This window comes from Pinus tabuliformis, chromosome 5_2, assembly GCF_031772625.1.
Source record: "Pinus tabuliformis cultivar Carrire ecotype Pingquan chromosome 5_2, CPIR1, whole genome shotgun sequence".
Classification (NCBI taxonomy): domain Eukaryota; kingdom Viridiplantae; phylum Streptophyta; class Pinopsida; order Pinales; family Pinaceae; genus Pinus; species Pinus tabuliformis.
Window position 1 is genome coordinate 677335821 of NC_142306.1, and position 21071 is coordinate 677356891.

The window sequence follows — 21071 nt, forward strand, 5'->3', positions numbered from 1 at the left end:
CTTTTTCTCAGGAGGTCGAAATTCATCATTTCAAGCATGTGCAGACATTGTAAGACATAAGGATGTTAGAAAAGTACTTTAGGATGCATACAGAGTAATAAATTTTTAGAAAATCACCAAATAGTGCCTATTTTTCAACTTTCTGCCACTTTTTCAAGGCATGTGCTGCGGTTTTGGATAGTCTGACTTCAAGTCAATTTTAAGGGGTTTGACGCTGTTCTTTTCAGGTATTAGTGACTCCATTCTATAAAGGACATCTTCAGCTTTCCATACATACCTTTTTCAACAAAAACGTCATCCAGGAAGACCTCCAAATCATCCTCCAAAGTTTTGTTGCACTTTTTTTGGAATTGTTGCGCTTCTGCTAATTTGTTGGGCTTCTGTGAATTTGATTTTTTTATTTCTTGTAATGGTGAAAGGTCAAGCTAGAATAATGTAAATGATTACCTTATGGTTTCATCTTATGTAAATGAGTTTTTTAGGTATTAAATAGTAAAGAATCTTGTAATTAAAGGCTTTGAGAAACAAACTCAATCAATTAGTTTAAAAGGGGAAGTGATTTCTAACTCCCCTAGGTTTTGGCATTGGTTAGAGAAAATCATGTAATCAGTTCCTAGGAAGAAGGATTTGACCCCTTGGAGGGGAAAACTTGTTTTTCATCTATATGTAGACAAAATGAAGTCAAGGGAAGGGTTGGATATTGGAAGTTGATACTTTTTAAATAGTGTACTTGATATTGGCAGAAATAATATACAGTTGCAGTTATTTTTATGGGATTCATGTGTTGTGCTTAGTGGCATTGTTTTCTCTAGTGTTTCTTATGCATTTTATTTTTAAATGTTTTTGGAAACCATTTATTTTTCTTCTCATGATTATCTCTTAAGTTGTTAAGCAAAATACATTGTCTTGAATGCTCTATTTTGTCTGAGATTTTCCTGTAAGTGTTTTCATCCTCTTAAATAAATGAATTCATACATGTATGATCATTTTTCTCCTCCTTTCCTCATTACCATAATACAATTACAAACCATTTTTGTCACTGATTGCACCTACCTTTCCTCATTCTATGTCTCAACTTTTCTTTTGACCTACTTGGCCTAGTTCCTAGACCATGTGCTTCTTATCCAGCAAACCCTAATCAAAACCCTACTGAGCTAATAACGAGCCTAAAACCCTAGTATTCTCCAATCACTTCCATTGGCTGTGAGGATTGATTTAGAGAGAGCCCTCTCTGATTTGGTAGGGCTAGCTACCAAGTCCAAACTTGGTATGAGGTTACCTCTTTGGTTTCCTTTCTTAGCCTTGGGAAAACTAAGGAGTGCTAACATTTTAGAGTTGTTGTCAAGGAACGAGTGTCAAATCTTCCCTGGGGATATTTCTTATAGTTCGTTGAGGTCTAGACCTGTGGGTGACAGGTGCTAGCATTCAAAGAAGGTTAATTCCATTATTCCAAACCAAAATGTAGATTGAGAAGAACATTGGCTCCCAAAAGGCATACGAGGTCCAATCCTGATCCAAATCCTCCATTAGTAGTTGATATCCCTGAAAAGATGTTGATAAAGCAAAATTCACAGCTTCAAGAAGTCGAAAAAGGTACACCTCTACTGGTAAGATCTGCATCTTTTCCCGTAGAATTGGTTGCTCTTCAAGATTTATCTTTTGATATCAAATTTGAGTTGTCTTTATTCAAATCCAAGTCAGAGTCTTTCCTCTCATAAACATTTTTTTATCCCTCTAAGTTTGAATCATACTTTCCATCTCCTAAGTATCCATCTGCTGAGTTTGATAAGAAACTTTGTTCACAATTCTATAAGATTCATAATTTTGTTAATCAGCTCCAATTAATCTCTTAAAAGGCTAATATCCAGTACCAAAAAGAGATTTTATCTACTGCTATATCTACTTTTACACCTCCTCATACAATTGCTCCATCATCCTCCACTGTCAATCCATTGCTTCCTCCAAAATCATCTCCTTCATCAACACCTCCTGTTGTGACTGCTATACTACCTTCTGCAACAGTTATGGCAAGATTTTCTCCTTTAGTTTTACCTGCACAACTCATTGCTTTGCCTCAAAATTATGGTCAGAGATTTCCTTTGTTTAATGGGACAATAGAAGTCACAGCCAGGAAACATATAGATAAAGTGGTTGATTTTATTGATCTTGAGGAAATTGATAATGAAGATGCCAAAATGCACATTATAGCACAAAGTTTTTCAGGGGAAGTCAAGAAATGGTTTTGTTCCTTAACAGTTGATTCTATAACCACTTCCCAATAGTTAATGGACCTATTCCTAACAAAGTGGGAAGAGAAAAAGAATCCTCTCCAAATTATGGTCGAGTACAATGCCTTGAAAATAAATACTAATGAATTTGTGCAAGATTTCACAGCCAGATTTAATATGATATATAAATCTATCCCAAAAAATATTAAGCCTCCTCCTAGCTTGGAAATTCTTCATTATCCAGATGCTTTTGATCCAGATATGGCCTACCAGTTGAGGGAGATAAATCCTTCCACCCTTGAAGAAATGCAAAGAAACGCAGTAAGTGTTGAGGAAAATCTACTTATTAAGAAGTCAAAGATGAAATCAGAAAAAAGGGTTACCATAAAGGAGGAACCATCCACTTCATGTGAGAGTAAAATTGATACTTTTATTAAGACAATGGACAAGATGATAGACAAGAAGAATATCACAAAGAGACACACAGAACCTCCAGTCAGAAATCCCAACTACAGAGGTCAATAACAGCAACCCCAATTCAGGATTAAGAAAAGGGAGCAGAGGGGTCAAGATCAACAAGGTCAATCGCAGATCCGTACTCCTTTTCAACAAAATTACACAGAGGGCCCGAATGAGGAAGAAGAAATCTTAGAGGATCAAATTCACTTTTTTGAGGAAGATCAGCAACCCATTTTTTTGACTAAGGAGGATGAATTTTCTAAAGAGACTTATGTACCTGATGATCAGCAATATGTTCTTTCTAATGATGATACGTTGGCAATACAAACAGAGGATTATCAAAGAGGTTATCAAAATTCCCTTAGCCAAGTGCAAAGGCAATATAGTCTGAGAAATAGAAATGTGCCCATAACCTTAAATCGGAAAAGGAAAAGTTCCCAAATAGATACTCATAATAAAGAGATGACCTTTATAAATCAGAATAAGGAAAAAGAGTTTGCTACTACTAATCAGGGAAAACATAATGAAGCTTCAACTAGCACTCTGAAGAAAGACAAAGAAACTGAAGCTGGAGGACAAAGAAAGGAGATCCCCATCAAAGAACAGCTCGAGAATAAGGACATGCTATCTAAAGAGGTAGAAAAGCATTCTACTTTATTTAGTCTTGAGAATGAAATTTCAAAACTTAAAGTCTCAATTCCATTGACTGAATTAATTAAGAATGACCAATACAAGTTCCTTATGGCCAAAATGCTTAAGGTTGACCAAATGTATGATAATGTGAATGTTACTGATGAGCACCCCGAGCTTTTGTTTGGACCTGCTGTAAATGGTAACTTAGAAGACAACAAAGTTTTGCCTTTTTACCTTAGTCTCAAAATTCATGACTTCATCCTTCATAATGATATGCTAGACTCTGGGGCCTCCCATAATCTCATGCCCAAAGCCATCATGGATAAATTAGGATTGGATATTACCAGACCATACCATGTCCTTTACTCTTTTGACTTAGGAAGGGTTAGGTGTCTTGGTCTTATCAAAGATTTAGTGGCATCCTTAGATCAAATTCCAGTAAAGAATGTTCTCGTGGATGTTTTTGTAGATGACATTCCACCAAGGTATGGAATTCTTCTCTCCCAATCATGTGGATCCAAAATTAAAGGAACCTTACAGCTAGACTTTTCCTATGCTACTATACCAGTTTTTGGACAACTCGGAAAATTATACACAGAGACCAAGATGAAGTACATGATTAGTAGCAAGACAAAACCCAATAATCACCCAATTCATGTTGTACATACAGATTTAGAGTCTTTTATTTTGTACAATGATGATTGCTGAGTTGAGTTAGAAAATCAAATAGAAGAAAAAGCATAAATTCCAAAAATTTCAAATTGTGTTCAAGAAGTTTCAAGTGCAGAAAAACAAGAACAGGTACTGAGTAGTTTGTAGTCAAGTGAAAAAATTGAGAACACAACTAAAACAGTAAATGAGACAGAACCTATTGGGACAGAAGATCATTCTCTAATAGATAATCAAAACCAGTCATTCAAAATTGAGCTTACCAATGAAGAAAATGGTCTATGGACCATGAATTTTGACGAAGCCTTAGGTAAAGAGGGAGTTGGAATTGGGATTTCGATTCACAGACCTATGAATTAGTTTTCTAATCTTCCTTGTAATGTCTAGTTGTGTTCCCATAAATTATCATTTGATTGTTCCAACAATGAGGCAGAGTATGAGGCTTTGATAGCCGATCTTAAAATACTCAAGAAACTAGGTGCTAAGAAGATTTATGTATATGGCGACTCCGAGTTAGTAATAAAGAAAGTCAAAGGGGAATACCAGGCCAAGCATCCTAGAATGTGAGCATACCGCAATGCAGTATTAGACATTCTTAAGACCTTTCCTGAATATACTTTATCATTGATCCCAAGAAACAACAATCTCATTGTTGATTCCCTTGCCACTTCAGCCAGTATGTTTAAAATTCCAGTATATCCCAACAAGAAGTATGAGATCAATGTCAAACATCGCCCTGTTGTTCTGAACAATCTTCGGTATTGGCAAGTCTTTCAGGATGACAAACAAATTAACAATTTCCTACAGATGGAAGAAGAGTTTGCTAGTTCTCAAATTGATGATCAGTTTTATGAAGATGATCAAGAAATGTATGTAGCAGAAGTATAAGTATTACAATTGAAGGATAACTCAATTCCAAGAGGTCTAGTATCCTTGGAAGAGCTTTTTGATCATGATGATGTTGCACAGAAACCAAAAATGATGCCAACTGAAGCAGGAGTAGAAGACCTTAATATTGGCATGCCTGAGAAGCCAAGAATGGTTAAGTTATCAAAGTCTTTGAGTCCAGAAATGAAAGGTAAATATGCAGCACTCATGACTGAATTTTCTGATGTTTTTGCATGGGATTACATTGATCTAAAGGTTTATGACAAGAGCATAATTCAACATACCATTCCCATAAAGTCCGATCAGAATCCTTTCTGTCAAAAAATCAGAAGGATGAATCCGAAGTTGTTGCCTTCTATTGAAAAGGAAGGAAACAGGTTGTATACTACTGGTATTATTGTCCCTCTTCATTTCTCAAATTGGATGTCAATTTAGTACCAATAAGAAATATGATGGTGAGATCTTCTTGTGTATTGATTTCCACAATTTAAATAAAGTTTCATTGAAGGACAACTATCCAATTCCGAAAATGGATCACATCCTACAAAGGGTGGTTGGTTCTTCCAGAATTTCATTGTTAGATGGATATTCCAGATACAATCAGATCTTGGTTCATCTGGATGACCAAGAAAATACAACTTTCATGACACCTTGGGGTACTTTTATGTACATTAAGATGCCCTTTGGGTTGAAGAATGCAGGAGCAAATTTTCAGTGAGTGATGGATATCACGTTTGCCAATGAGAAGGATATATTTTTGGTCATTTATCTCGATGACATAATATTTTTTTCAAAGACAGATGAATATCACTTGCAGCATTTAAGGACAATCTTCCAAAGGTGCAAAAAATTTGGCATATCACTGAATCCAAAGAAAAGTTTATTTTCTATGGAGGAGGGAAAATTTCTTGGTCATATTATATCTAAAGATGGCATCCGAGTAGATCCTTCAAGGATTGAGGCAATTCATCAATTGTATTTTCCTGGAAATAAGAAGGAAATTCAATCATTTAATGGTAAGATCAACTTTTTGAGTAGGTTTATTCCTAACCTTTCTAAACATTTAAGGGAAATCACTAATATGTTGAAGAAAAGAAGTGAGGTGAAATGGTCCGAGGAGGCAAGAAAATCATTCAATCAAGTCAAGTTTGCATTGTCCCATGATCCTATCCTTATTTTCCTAGATTATACACTAGAATTTATCATCTTTTCCTTGGCCTCTGAATGTACATTGGTTGTTGTCCTCATGTAGAAGAAAGATCAAAAAACAGAGCAGACTATTGCCTTCTTTAGTAGAACAATAAGGGATCGAGCTTTTAAATATAATATCGTTGAAAATAATGAATTGGAACTAGTTAAAGATTTGAAAGACTTCCGAGTTTATATCCTTCATTCCCATATTCTTGCCTATGTTCCAAATGCTACTGTCAAGGATGTGTTAATGCAGAATGATCCTGAAGGTAGGTGTGGTAAGTGGATAGATGTTATGCTGGAGTATGACTTAGAAATCAGACCTATAAAGCTAGTCAAAGGATAGGGCTTAGCTAAGCTTATGGCAGAATCTAACTTACGTGCCTTAGACATCAACTTTATAGCCACGCTTTCTGAGGAGTAGGTGGATGATTCCTTCCCTCAAGTATCTCAAATTGTTATTTTGTCACCATGGTATTCAAATATAGTTCATGTGCTGCAACATTTAAATCCTCCACCGGGTGTGTCCAACAGTAAAGGTAGATCATTAAAATTAAAGGCTCTAAACCATTGTATTCTTGATAATGCTTTATATTGGAAGGATCCGAGAGGGGTTTGATTGAACTATTTGATAGAAAGTGAAGCTAAAGAAGTGATGAATGATTTCCATAAAGGTGATTGTGGTGGTCATCTTTTCTAGAAAACTACAACAAATAAGATGTTGAGGGTTGGTTTCTATTGGTCGAGTTTGTTTTCCGATGCATATAAGATAGTCATGAGCTGTCATTAGTGCCAAATGTTCCAAGAAAAGATAAAATTGCTACCCCTTCCCTTGCAACCAATTTTAGTTCAAGCACGCTTTCAGTAGTGGGGGCTTGACTTCATCAGTGAGATTTTATCCTCATTCCACAACTCAACATAAGTGGATACTTACTGCCCCAGACTATTTCACAAAGTGGATCAAAGACATTCCCATGAGAAAAGTTATAGACATGATGATTTTTCAGTTTATGGAGAATAATATTCTATCTCATTTTGGATGCCCATAGAAAATCATCACTGGCAATGCAACAAATTCAAATCCAAAAAGATGATAGACTTTTGTGATAAATATCACATAATATGCAAGCATTCAACAACATATTACCCACAAGGAAATGGGTTCATGTAATCCTCAAACAAATCATTGGCGAACATAATCAAAAAGTTGTTGGAAGAGAACAAAAGAAATTGGCATAAAAATTTAATTAATGCTCTAGGGGCAAATAGAGTTAGCACAAAGAAATCTATCGGCATGTCACCCTTTCATATAGTCTATGGTGTAGATAAATTGTTTCCAACTTCCCTAGCAGTGTCAGTGACAAAAATCCTACAAGAGTTTGACAATGAGCCAAATGATATTCAATGAAGAATTAATCAAATGATCCACTTGCAGCAGTCTAGGGAAGAAGTTTTCCACAATACTTCAAAGCTCCAGGAGAAGATTAAGAAGATTTATGATAAGAAAACTAAGGCTGATGATTTCAATTTGGGAGATGTTGTTCTCCGATGGGATGCTCGAAATGAGGATAAAGGAAAACATGGTAAGTTCGACAACCTATGGAAAGGACCCTACAAGATTTTAGCATTTAAAGGGAAAAATGCTTACTTGTTAGAAGATCTTGATGGGCAAGCACTTCTAGGAGGACGAGTGAATGGTAGACTCCTCAAACATTATTTCACTTGATCTTGCAGAAAAGTTTTCATTTCCATTGTAAATAACATTTTTATTTATTGTCAAAGAAGTTTGAAGCTTGAGGAGAAGGCCATAAGGCTTCTCTAATTAGTTGTTGTTTTCTTTCTGAAGTTGTAAAGTCAAATCGGTTTTTGAGTCAAGTCAAGTAAGTTTTTCTCAGTTTAGCTAGTCAGTAATTTGAGAGTCAAGTTTTATTATATGACTCCATCACCCAATAGATGATGCTACCTAGTCTATGATGCTCTTGACACCTCCTAAAGGAACTACCATCCCTAGTGGGAGCCAATAATAGTGTCCAATAGTCACAATGATCAAAGGTACTCTTTTCATATTGTGGATAGGGTCTTAGGGTCAAATTATTATATTTTTAAATAAAAGTTGGCATCTATCCTAGTTGTCAAAAGGTACCAAACTCATTTGTCTAGGTATCATTGCTACTCCCTCTACTTGTTCAAGGTCACCATCACCCATCATGGTCATGTCACCATTCCCTATCCTAGGTCATCAAAAGAGTTAGTGGGTCACCATATAGGTCATGGTTTAGGATATACATTGGATTTTCATCATTATATCAGTCATCAATATCAAACAAGGGAGTCATGTCATCCATTTTGGTCATCATCATGGGAGTTAGAAATTAGGGAATAAAGTGAATCAAAGAAATATTTCCTTTTGAAGAAATAATGCTACAGTCAAATCAATCAATAATCATTTTATCAAAAAGTACACACAATGTCATTCAATAATCAAGCCAAAAGTCAAGTTTTTGAGTTATAAAGGAGAATCATAGAATTTTAAGACTTTATTTTGTCCTTGCAAAAGCTCCAATATCTCCTCTTTGCCATTGTGATACTTGCCACAACCATCAGAACTCCAAAATTCATCATCAATTGCTTGTTTCATCAGTTTGTTGCGTTTCCGCTGCGTTTTTGGCAGAGTTGTTGTGCTTTTGATTTGGAGGACAAAAGGAGGAAAGAACAGGTCCAATATTCATCTTAGTGTTTCAGATAATTTCTAAGCAAGTAAGTGGGGCCTTCACAAACCTTTGATGCAGTCAATTTCCTCAGAAAGATGATTAAAATCCTTGCCTAGGGTTTGGAGTGCACTTTTCATTTTTATGGGCTTTTGCTTCACTTGACAGAGAAATCATTTTGTTTCTAAGCATTCACATCCCTAATTACCTTCATAAATGTAACACCTTCTAGGGTAAATGTGCATATAAACAACATAATAGGAACGGAAATACAATAAACATATCAGCCATCAAAATCCATATATACATGAGTACATTTTCACATGAAAATGAAGGGAATGAATTTTTTCATTAATAAATCCAATGAACCAACCGATGATGGGACTACCACATTCCACCTAACCATATATTGGCTGAGCCAAGTCTTTCTTCCACCAATCACCCTTGTGCCATATTCCAAGCATGAATGTGGGATCTTAGAGAACACATCAGTCAAAACTCATCCAGGGCTTCTAGAGGCCACCCACCTCAACCCATCAAACAGTGATTCCACCTCACGATCGGACATCACCAAAAACCATCATCAGATTAGTCTCCATCCAAGCCTTCTAGGGCTTCCAGAGCATTTGTCCAACCAAGGCTTCCAAAACTAATAACTCAACCCGCAACTTATAGAGGGCTTCTAGAGCGTTTGTCCAACCAAGGCTTCCATAACTAGTAACTCAACCCACCAAGGGCTTCTAGAGAATTTGTCCAACCAGGGCTTCCAGGACTAGTAACTCAACCCACCAAGGGCTTCTAAAGCATTTGTCCAACCAAGGCTTTTGAGACTAGTAACTCAACCCACCAAGGGATTCCAGAGCATTTGTCCAACCAGGGCTTCCAGGACTAGTAACTCAACCGAAGCTGTTACAGGGCTTCCAGAGAATTTGTTCAACTAGGGATTCCAAGAGTAATAACTCAACCCAAGCTGTTATAGGTCTTCTAGAGCATTTGTTCAACCAGGGCTTCCAGAGTGTTTGTTCAACCAAGGCTTCCAGGACTAATAACTCAACCCAAGCTAAGGAAACATGAGAACCAACCAAAACAAAGCAATGAAAGTAAACCCACAATCACCATGGCTATCCAGGAAATGGAAAGGCTAGGAAATCCACTGTCAATCCCAACCATCCTCCATGCCAATGACAAATCATAACCAAGAAATCACATGCATGTGCATGCATGCCAAAACTAGTGAAAATATCATCCATGCAAATCGATACCTGCAAGCAATCTTATGTAGCTGCTGATGCCAATGCCCTCTTGTGATTTCCTTCTCTTCCTTTTCCTTCTTTCTCCAAGAATCCAAGTATTCCACACCCTCCAAGAGTGGTCCAAGAAAACTCTAACTATCCAAGAGTATGAGAGAGAGAGAGAGAGAGAGAGAATAATAAGAGAGCTCCCAAAACTGAATTGATAAAAGATTCACACTGAAAGGAAGAAGCTTGAGCCAAGAGCTTTCCAACTGATCCTCAGAATCCTTCTTATTAATGAGGCCTCTATTTTCTTCATTTTCAATTATTTTCCTTCAATTTCCTCCTCACATGCAACATGTGACCTTTCACCTTCATTTTCTCCTAATTTCCATTATTTTCCTTCATTTTCCTCCTCACATGCAACATGTGAGCTTTCACATCCTTTTTCTCCTAATTTCCATTATTTTCATAAATAAATGTTCCAAAATACCATTTTGCCTCTTTAATGCCTTAGCCATTGCCTTTGCCAATTTGCTTAACCATAAACAACCAAATGAACACCCACTAGGATATCTTGCCCACCATTTAGCTTGGAATACAGTCCCATCATCCGTGGTATTTATATATTTTTTACATGGAATTTTCACTAGATTTATTACAATCAAGTAATTCCCACCATTCCCCACACTCAAACTCACTCATTTTATCATTTTCCCTCACAACCCTAGCTAGTTGTTGCGCTTCTGGCCTAGGACTGTGTTTTCCATTTTTCACCCCTCTTTCCTCACTCAATTTGAGAAATTCCACTTCCATTACGTTCCTCACACATATCCCTACCCCCCATAATTTCCTCAGAAATTATCCTATTCCCCTTCCCCTTCATTCCCTCTCCTCAAGTTTCTGCGCTTTCAGCCCTGTTTTACAGCTTAGTCCCCTTGCCCATTCTTGTTTGAAACTAGGGTTTTCTGTCAAAAGTAAAGCCAAACATGGTAGATACCAGTGAAAAAAGGAATCTTAAGGGAGGAGAGATGTCAAGATATGATCCAACTCATATGCAAGAGTTCAATTCATCATATTTCATAAGAATATCATTTGAGTAGGCAGGCTATCTAGAGTTTTGCTAGAAAGTGCAAGAGGTGGGTTACCATGATGATTTAACAAGCCTCTTCACTACTAGTTTCAAGAAGGATCGGCCATTATAGCAGGGTTCAAATTTCCAGTGTCAGCAGAGATCATAGCTTCAACAACCACTATCCCTAATGAAGGTGAGATTTGGTTCAAGAGGATGGATTTAGACCTAGAGCACTATAAGATGTTTTTGAAACCATGGTATAAGGAGTCTCCTTCTCATATTTTTCCTACCAAGCAATTGTTGGACAAGTACAACCCTTTGATGAATATTATCATGAAGTATTTTTGTAAGGGCAGGTTTAGCAAGCTATATCAATATCATATCAGGTTATTGATGCATTTCACTTCCATGAAGCCCCTAAACCTACCTAACTATATGTATAGTAGTTTAGTGAAAATGGATGAGAAGGTGCAATCTAAAGGAAGAGATCATCAAGCAAGCCTCTTTCATCATGCTCTAATCAAAGTAATAGTCCTCCACCAGCTGGCACAAATCAACATGTCATGGGAAAGATTCTTGGAGGCAGCTTCCCTTCTACCTACCTCAAGTTAGCCAAAGAGTCAAAGCACTCCCTTATCATCATCCAAACCACAAGAAATTGGATCATCAAGCAAGCCATCAGTGACAAAAAATCAGCCTAGAGCATAGATTTCAAAGACATACAATAGAGGTAAAAGGTTATTTTTTTCTCCTAAAATTGAAAAATAAATACCTAAACCCAAACCTAGAACTAGGTCTCAAGCAAAAAGGTTGCTTAGGGAGGCTATCAGTGAAAAGGAAATTCAAGTTGGAGAATCATCAAGAGGCAGACATGATGAACCCTTACATAATGGAGGACAAGCACCTGCTGATTTTGAGATAGCAGACATAGTAGAAAGGCATGGAGATAAGGAGGCAGCAAATGACATAATCAAGAAGAAAGATGCTGATATTAAACAGTTGTAGGATGACCTAGCTAAAGCTAACTACATTATGGCTTTCTTACAACAAGAGAACGGAGAACTGAAACAAACCCTAGTGCAACAAAGCAAAGCACAAGAATGCTCTCCATTAACAAGCAAATTAGCAAAGGATAAAGGTAAGACCATCATTGATGCATAGCAGCTAGAGGATAAGAACATTCAAGAACAACTTAGGAGGCCCACAACCAGAGTAATGGCCAAAAAGGGATAGCAAGCAAAAAATCCCTCTTCTCCTCAAACCCTAAACACCATAGATGACTCCCTAGCTACTGAAATTGAAGAGGACAAGGAGTATTGGTTTGAGAAAGTGAATGTGCTCCTAAAGAAGCTTTTGAAGAAGGAAAATAGGGTTATTGCCATGTAGAGGAATATGGCAAGGCACTACTACACTAGGAACATGTTTTGCAAAGTTAGGGTTAACAACATGAAGAAGAATATCAAGAGAAACTTAAGGAAGCTTAAGAAGAGGGATAACCTTGACCTCTTAGCTGATTCATCACTTGTTGTCTGAAGGCATGATAGAAAGCAAGGAAAGGAAACAAAGTTTTGAAAATTTTGAAGTTTTTTGTGCACAAAGGGAAATTAGTCTACAGAAACGCAACGAGTAGTTGTTGCGCTTTTTGTTAGGAGGTCAAAATGCATAATTTCAAGCATGTGCAGACATCTGAAGGTGTAAGGATGTCATAAAATCACCTTAGGATGCATGAAGAGATAAATTTTTAGAAAATCACCAAATAGTGCATATTTTTCACCTTTCTGCCACTTTTTTAGGGCACTCGCTGCGCTTTTGGACAATCTGACTTCAAGTCAAGTTTTAAGGGGTTTGAAGTGGTTGTTTTTAGGTCTTAGTGACACCATTGTGTAGAGGACAAATTCAAATTTCCATATATGCATTTTGTAGGAAAAAACTCATTCGAGAAGGCCTCCAAATCATCCTCCAAAGTTTTGCTGCACTTTTGATGGACTTCATACGCTTTTGCTAATTTGTTGTGCTTCTGTGAATTTGATTGTTTTACTGCTTGTAATGGTGAAAGGTCAAGCTAGGCTGATGTAAATTTTTACCTTATGATTTCGTCTTATGTAAATGAGTTTCTTAGGGGTTAAATAGTAAAGAATCTTGTAATTAAAGGCTTTGAGGTACAAACTCAATCAGTTAGTTTAAAAGGGGAAGTGGTTTCTAACTCCCCTAGGTTTTGGCATTAGTTAGAGAAAATCATGTAATCAGTTCCTAGGAAGAAGGATTCGACCCCTTAGAGGGGAAAACTAGTTTTTCATCTATATGTAGATAGAATGAAGTCAAAGGAAGGGTTGGATATTGGAAGTTGATACTTTTGAACTAGGATACTTGATATTGGCAAAAATAATATATAGTTGCAAATATTTTTATGGGATTCATGTATTGTGCTTAGTGGCATTGTTTTCTCTAGTGTTTCTTATGAATTTGATTTTTAAATGTTTTTGGCAACCATCTATGTTTATTCTCATGATTATCTCTTAAGTTGTTAAGCAGAATACATTGTCTTGAATGCTTTGTTTTGTCTGAGGTTTTCATATAAGTTTTTTCATCCTCTGAAATAAATGATTTCATACGTGTATGCTCATTTTTCTCCTTCTTTCCTCATTACCATACTACAATGACAAACCATTTCTGTCACTGATTACACCTACCTTGCCTCATTTTATGTCTGCAACTGATATTTCGACCTACTTGGCCTAGTTCCTAAACCCTGTTCCTTTTATCCAGCAAACCCTAATCAAAACTCGACTGACCTAATAACTAGCCTAAAACCCTAATATTCTCCATTCACTTCCATTGGCTGTGAGGTTTTATTTAGAGAGAGCCCTCTCTGATTTGGCAGGGCTAGCTGCCAAGTCCAAAGTTGGTCTGAGGTTACCTCTTTCATTTCTTTTTCCTAGCCTTGGGAAAACTAAGGAGTGCTAACACTGGGAAAATTACTAGACATGTGTTTGATACTAGATATTGAAGTTGTTTATGTACTTACAAAACCGCCCAAGTCACATGACAAGATTAGATATCAGTTTGCTTTGTCAATTTATGACATAACAAATGATTCTACAAAGATTTGTAAACAAATCATAAACTAGATTTCACAAGATATCGTAATTGTTGTTATTTATATTTATGTGTTTTGTGTCATTGTAACTGTATCATTATATATTTTATCACTTAGCTTTTATTGACATATGATATTTTGTTTGACATAATTTTATTGAAAGTATTTCAATTATGTTAGGAGGAATTTATTTTATAGAGCAAGATATTATGAATGTTGTCATCTATTTCTACTCAGGGTCAAAAGAAGATATGGAAAACAAGCAAAAAAATTTAATTCATGATGCTACAAGACTACATTCAAGGGATCCGCAAAGAATGTCTATAGTGGATAAATCTAGAAAAGCTAGACATGTTACTTTTGAAGATGAGGAAGTTGAAACTGATGCTAAAGAATATGTTTCCATTACTGAGGATGAGATTAGAACTGATGTTATAAAGGAGAAAAACCATAAAATACCAAAAGAAAAAATGCCCAAGAATGTCTCTACTCTAGTTAATGATGAGGATGTTACTTATGTAGAAGCAAATTTGATAACCGATAGGAGGAAGAAATTAAAAGTTGAACATTCTCAAAAATTCATGGCCAGCAGTGAAGATCCTAGTGAAAACTCAAAGGGAAGCAGGGAAATCATTACACCAAGAGGTTATTTATAGGATGGCATTATTAAAAAAAAAACAAAACGCCATTTGACATCACTTGATAAAGACAAGCTTAATTGAGAGTGGTCGTACATTTCAACCTAATGTCAGCCAAATCTATAAGCCAAGTGAAGGACAATTTAAATATCAAATTAGAAAGTCACGCCACCTACATGTTCAAAACTTGAAGGCATTGATGAGGTATAATCCATATGCTCATATGGTTGATTATGTGCTTCTTGTTGATCTAATTCAAGTTCCCAACAAAGAAGCATTTGATAAGTCAAAATTTTTTGAATACAAATATTATGTGCTTGGGGGGAATCATTCCATAGAAGCTCAAAGGAAATTGATGGAGGAATATACCAATAACCCATGTTTTGAAACAATGAAATGTATCATTTATGTTGGTTTACTAGATACAAAAGCAAGGTTATTTGCATGGGATCATAATACAGATAATGAGTATAGGATGTCTTTAATTTTCATCCAAAGGGCTAGATTTATTCATAATGAATTTGAAGAAAAATGTGGTGGGGATAAGACAAAGGTTAGTCTAGCATTTCGGAAGGAATGTTGTTTTGAAATAGGCTATCAAATTGAGGAAAAAATCTATTCAAAAGGTGGAAAAGTAAATTCTGATATATTTAGAGCTATGGATAACATTTTCCAGTTGGCATTTATAACTGGAGAGATATGGGAATTGATTAATGAGATTTTTAGCATGTGGGAGAACATTGACATTAAAAACCAAAAGGTTAAAAAGTGTAAACCATTGATATGTAGCAGTAGTAAATCGGGTCTTAAAATGACGCTGCTTCCAGAAGATATCACTATCACACCTTTGAGAGCATTGCAAGGAGTGAAGGATGAAAAACTTGTCAAAACAATATTATCTTGTGTGAATTCAGGGGAATTATCATTGGACGAAATGTGTGAGGAATTTCAAAAGTAAGTTTGTTGAATTATTTTTACTTTTCTAGATTATAATTTTCTTTTAAATATAGCATATTGTTGTTGGTAGTATTTGTTATACATATCATTATATTAACTCTTTTTACTTTATCTATTTAGTCACAAGGTTTAAATGAAAATAAAAGAAAAAATGGTTAAATTTTTTAATGAAGATAGTTGGGATGATGTTGTACACAACTACCCAGATTCAAGTTCTACATCAACACAAAAAAATTAATCTTGCCTTTAAAAAGGTATGTTGATTTATACATTCTTTTTTTTCATCTGTATACTATCTTTATTTTATAACTTATAAATATATTTGTTTATTTTATTAAAGATGAAGAAGGATGCAAATGGAGCACCACATAGTTTCATAAGCTTTATTGAAAAAATTAAGATGGAAAAACTGAGACAGCAACGTCTTAGTAATGTTGAACTTGATCCTAGTCTTACTCATTTCAATTGGAATGGGCTTGAGACTATTCAATATCAAATAATAAAAGGTGATTGTGAAGACATTTTTAAACTCATACCTTAAGAGGATTATTCCCTAGTTATTGTAGATATTCCTCATGGTTTCAATATCCAAAACATTGACTATGATAGTGACCCTTATACTTATCAAGCTCGTAGTAATTGGATGCAAGATTTGTAAAAGTCACAACATTACCATTATGGAGATTTGTGACATTTTATTTAGACAAACAATTTGCAATGTTATTAACAAGCTTCAAGGGGAAAGCAAACTCAAGGATGCAGCTTACATGGTACGATGTCGAAATTATATGTTTGGTTAATGTTAAAAAATGCATTTATGTACAAGTTAATTAAACTTTTACTATTTCATGTTATAGGAAAAAGTAAAATCTTATTAATTGTGGAGATCAACCAATATAAGTGATTGTGAATTCATCCATGTTGAAAGTTGGACAAAAGATGATAGCTATAAGCCTATGCTTCTTAATCGGGTAGATGGAAAGAGTCATAGACAAGTACTAGTTTATGATGTTGTTGTACAAAAACTAACATATGAAGACAAATAAGAAAAAAGAGACATAGTTAACATTTATCAAAAACCACAGTCATTGATTAACTATCTTATAGAATTAAGTTCAAATGAAGGAGATTGGGTTCTGGATTTATTCTCAGGCTTAGGTAAGTTTTACTATATAAAATTGAATTTCAATATATTCTTTCTTAATTTATATGTGATTATACTAATTTATTTTGTGCTTGATAACTAGGTACAACACTAACATGTTGCCTACAAAAAGGAAGAAAGTGCATTGCCATTGAGAAAGACCTAGTATAGTGCAAATTTATTCAACAAAGAATTAATGCTTTTCAATTTCTCCCAGATTCAATGCAAGAAATTGGGTTGAGGAAAGGGGATTTTAATGAATCATGTGTGGAAAAAAAAGCAAAGGAACCTCAACCACCATTAGAGGGAATGATTGGAAATGCATATGTTGGAAGATTCGTAGACATCAAAGATCCATCAAAAGAGGAAAATGAGCAAACAGAAGCAGAAAATATTGTGGAAGAAGAAAATGATGAAACTCTCGAAGATGAAGAGTATGGATTATGTGATATTATTGATTAAATTTAAGTAATGTTTGGAAATCAAGCTCATTTTTTATAACTATTAATTAGTTATACTTGTAATGTTTTGACTTTGACATTTTATGAGAAGAATAAGTATTCAGTTAATGTTGTTATATGTTCAATGTTGGTATTATGTGATTTTCGCATTAATTTTTATGTGATCCATTATTTTTTGAAAAAAATTGTGATTATTATTATTTGTTGACATGAAATTCATAAAAAAACTATTATTTAACTATTTTGTTAAATTTTTCCTATAAACAATGTGATTTTGACATGTCATTTTTAGCAAAAACGTCTCAAAATGTGTAATTTTTTTGTTATATCCATGTTCAAAATGTGTATTTTTATGTCAATTGTTAAAAATTATTGCTTTTTTAGAGACGATTATTTGATGTGCATTGAAAAATTGATTAACGATATATAAATATGTAGAATATCGAAACTTTAAAATATCGACCTTTTTCTTTAATTATGCAAAAAAAGAAAGATCTCGGTAAAAAAAAAATAAAAGAAAAGCAAAAAAATTTGAAGAAGAAGACTACGTCAAAAATTTTTAAATTTAGAAAATAATTATTCACATTTAATGCATTAGAAAAATTAAAGTAAAAAAATAAGTCTTCTAAAAAAAGGGCTTGACGTTGCATAAACACATTTTCAAATCAGCCTAAAAATCACTAACATTTTAAAAATAATGTACATTAAAAAAAAAATAAAAAAAATTAAAGTGTCAAATACTATTATATATATATATCTATATATATATATATATATATATAGAGAGAGAGAGAGAGAGAGAGAGATGTGTGTGTGTGTGTGTGTGTGTGTGTGTGTATGTATTCTGAATCAACACTTTTCAAAATTGGTTGATTTTTTTTATACCTCAAAAAAACAGGTAATTGTATCAGTTCCCGTTTCAAAGTTTACGTTGTTAGACCTGCAAAGGATACTTTGGCCTTAAACTTTGCAGAAGCTCTTGTTGTCATTAAAGCCACTGATGATCCTAAATACTCCAAGGAAATTGGTAATAAAACCCAAGCCTCTTCCATCAGCAAGAAGTTGGTTAGAACAACCTGAGCAGAGTGAAGAAACAAATGAACCTGTTGCCACTAAAGAAAGTTAGAGTGTTGGACACTCAGTGGATATGTTCAATATTATATAAAATATTGATAAGCAAAGTGTTGATCAACCGTCAGTGAGTGAAGCTCCTCCCAAGCATTCAATTGGACGTTACAACTTGAGGAGCAAGGGACATATTTCTGAGTTGGAACTTAAGAAGAAATTGTTGCGTAGAATTTTACTGCCTTCCAATCCAGCTCATAATTCACATAACAAGTTTGGAAGTGCTCCTTATTCCAAGAAAAATTCCACAAACAATAAGAACAAGTCCAACACTCCTTAAGCATCAGATAAAGCTACACCACATGATCCATCAGCATAGCCCATTAAGACAGAAAGTATCAATTACAACATTTTTTATGATCTGAAAAGAGCTCAGACCAAAATTAAAATCTTTGAGCTCACAAAGATAATGGGCGAGAGAGAATTGATTATTCGGGCACTCTCATTGCACTCTTCGGCAGGTAAAGAATTTTCTACTTCTAAGCTAATGTCTGGTAACTCTCATGATATTGTCAAATTTGTAGTTAATGTTGTCAATTTGAGTTCTAACACTCTTTTCTATATGTTTCTTCTAACGTTCAATTTTTCTAATTATAATGTCCATAATTGTTTGTTTGATTCTGGTGCATCCGCTAATGTTATGCCATTGTTTATTGCTAAGAAAATTTATGCTAAATGGGATAAAACTAATGCATGTATCATATAGTTGGATAGAGCATTTTTCCAGGCCATTGGTGAACTCAACAATGTTATCATTCATTTGTCATCTAACCATGTAATTCACTAGTGCATAAACATTGCAATTGTGGACATTCTCGAAGCCTACGATTTACTATTAAGCAAATATTGGTCCAACAAATTACAAGGTTACTTTTCAACTAATTGCACGCATTTATGGCTTCCATACAAGGGATAAAATAACCAGATTCTAGTAGAAAGCGAGCAATTACATGAAACATATCGTGACGAAACTTCAAGAAAAAAATGAACCAATGGGCTTTGTGTAGGTTTTAACCTTGTTAGAAATTACCTGTGAATGAATTCTTAAAATAGAAAAATAAATAATGGTGAGAACCTAAAACAAATATACACAGATATTTTCCCTTGGATGCCAAAATCTGAACTACTAGATTGCTTTTTCATTATATTCCTTTCAATGTTACAATACATATACATACATGTCAAGGCATTCATAAAACCCAGTCCATTAACCCTAGATTAGAACATAACCATAGTTCCCTTGACCAGATCTACAAAATACCATGGGCAGAAAACCATCATACACAAAACCATATGCAAAACTCATGCTCAAAACAATGGGTAGGTCTGCTCACCATCTTTGGGTATGCCCCCCATCCTTAGGTCCATGCGTGTTTCTAGCTATGGAAAGAGTATAACGCATACCCAACACACTCCCACTTGTTGTTTTCTTTCCATGTAAGGGGGTTATAGGAGAGCTTAGTCATTGGTCCAGGACTGCAATTCCCATTGTTTCTCTGCACCAAAATAACTTCTCAGTGTTCATAGACTTTGTCAATGCATCTGCAACATTCTTTATTTTTGGGTTCCAAATCTTATAATATTTTAAACCATCCTTATACTCAATAAAGATGCACCTTTCAGATTTACTATCCAACTTGGTTCTTTTCTCCTTTGGAACATGTACATATGCATCATAGCCAAATACCCTTAGATGTGACAAAGAGGGTTTCTTACTAGTCCATACCTCATGTGGAGTCTTATCCTGCAACGTTGATGAAGGTGATCTATTAAACATGTAACATGTAGTCTCAATTACCTCTACCCAAAATTTGTGTCCTAACCGGACACCATTGAGCATGCTTCTTGTATTTTCCATCAACATCCTGTTCATTCTTTTTGCAACTCCATTTTGTTGAGGTGTGTATGGAGCAGTCTTCTATTGTGCTATACCACAATTCTTACAGAACTCTTCAAACTCCTACTTGCAGAACTATCCACCATTATCTATCCTCAACAAATTGATCTTCTTCTCTAGCTATTTTTCTACTAGAGCCTTAAACTCTTTAAACCTGTCAAAGACTTCAGATTTCTTCCTCAGAAAATGTATCCATGTATTCCTCAAGAAGTCATCTATAAATGATACATAGTACACAAATTTACCTAGAGATGGAACTGAAACTAGTCCAAACACATCATTGTGCACAAGCTCTAATATCCCTTTCACCCTCTTATCACCAGAGGGGAAACTCACCCGATTCTGCTTCCCATATACACAATGTTCATAGAAATTGAAATCCAGAGAGAAATTAGAAATACCTTATACCATACCATTACCATGCAATATTCAAAGGCCCTTATCTCCAATATGTCCAAGTCTTTGATGCCACAACATAGTCTTCTCTCCAAGGACCACTAGATTTTTTGCTCCACTTTCAGGAACCACAGAACTATTGTACTCGTCAATAACAGTGCTACCTAGAAGCTTGAACAAAGTTCCAATCTGTACTCCTTGCATCAATACCAGTGCTCCCCGAAAAATCTTGCATGTATCTTTCTCGAACACTATTTTTACACTTGCATCAAC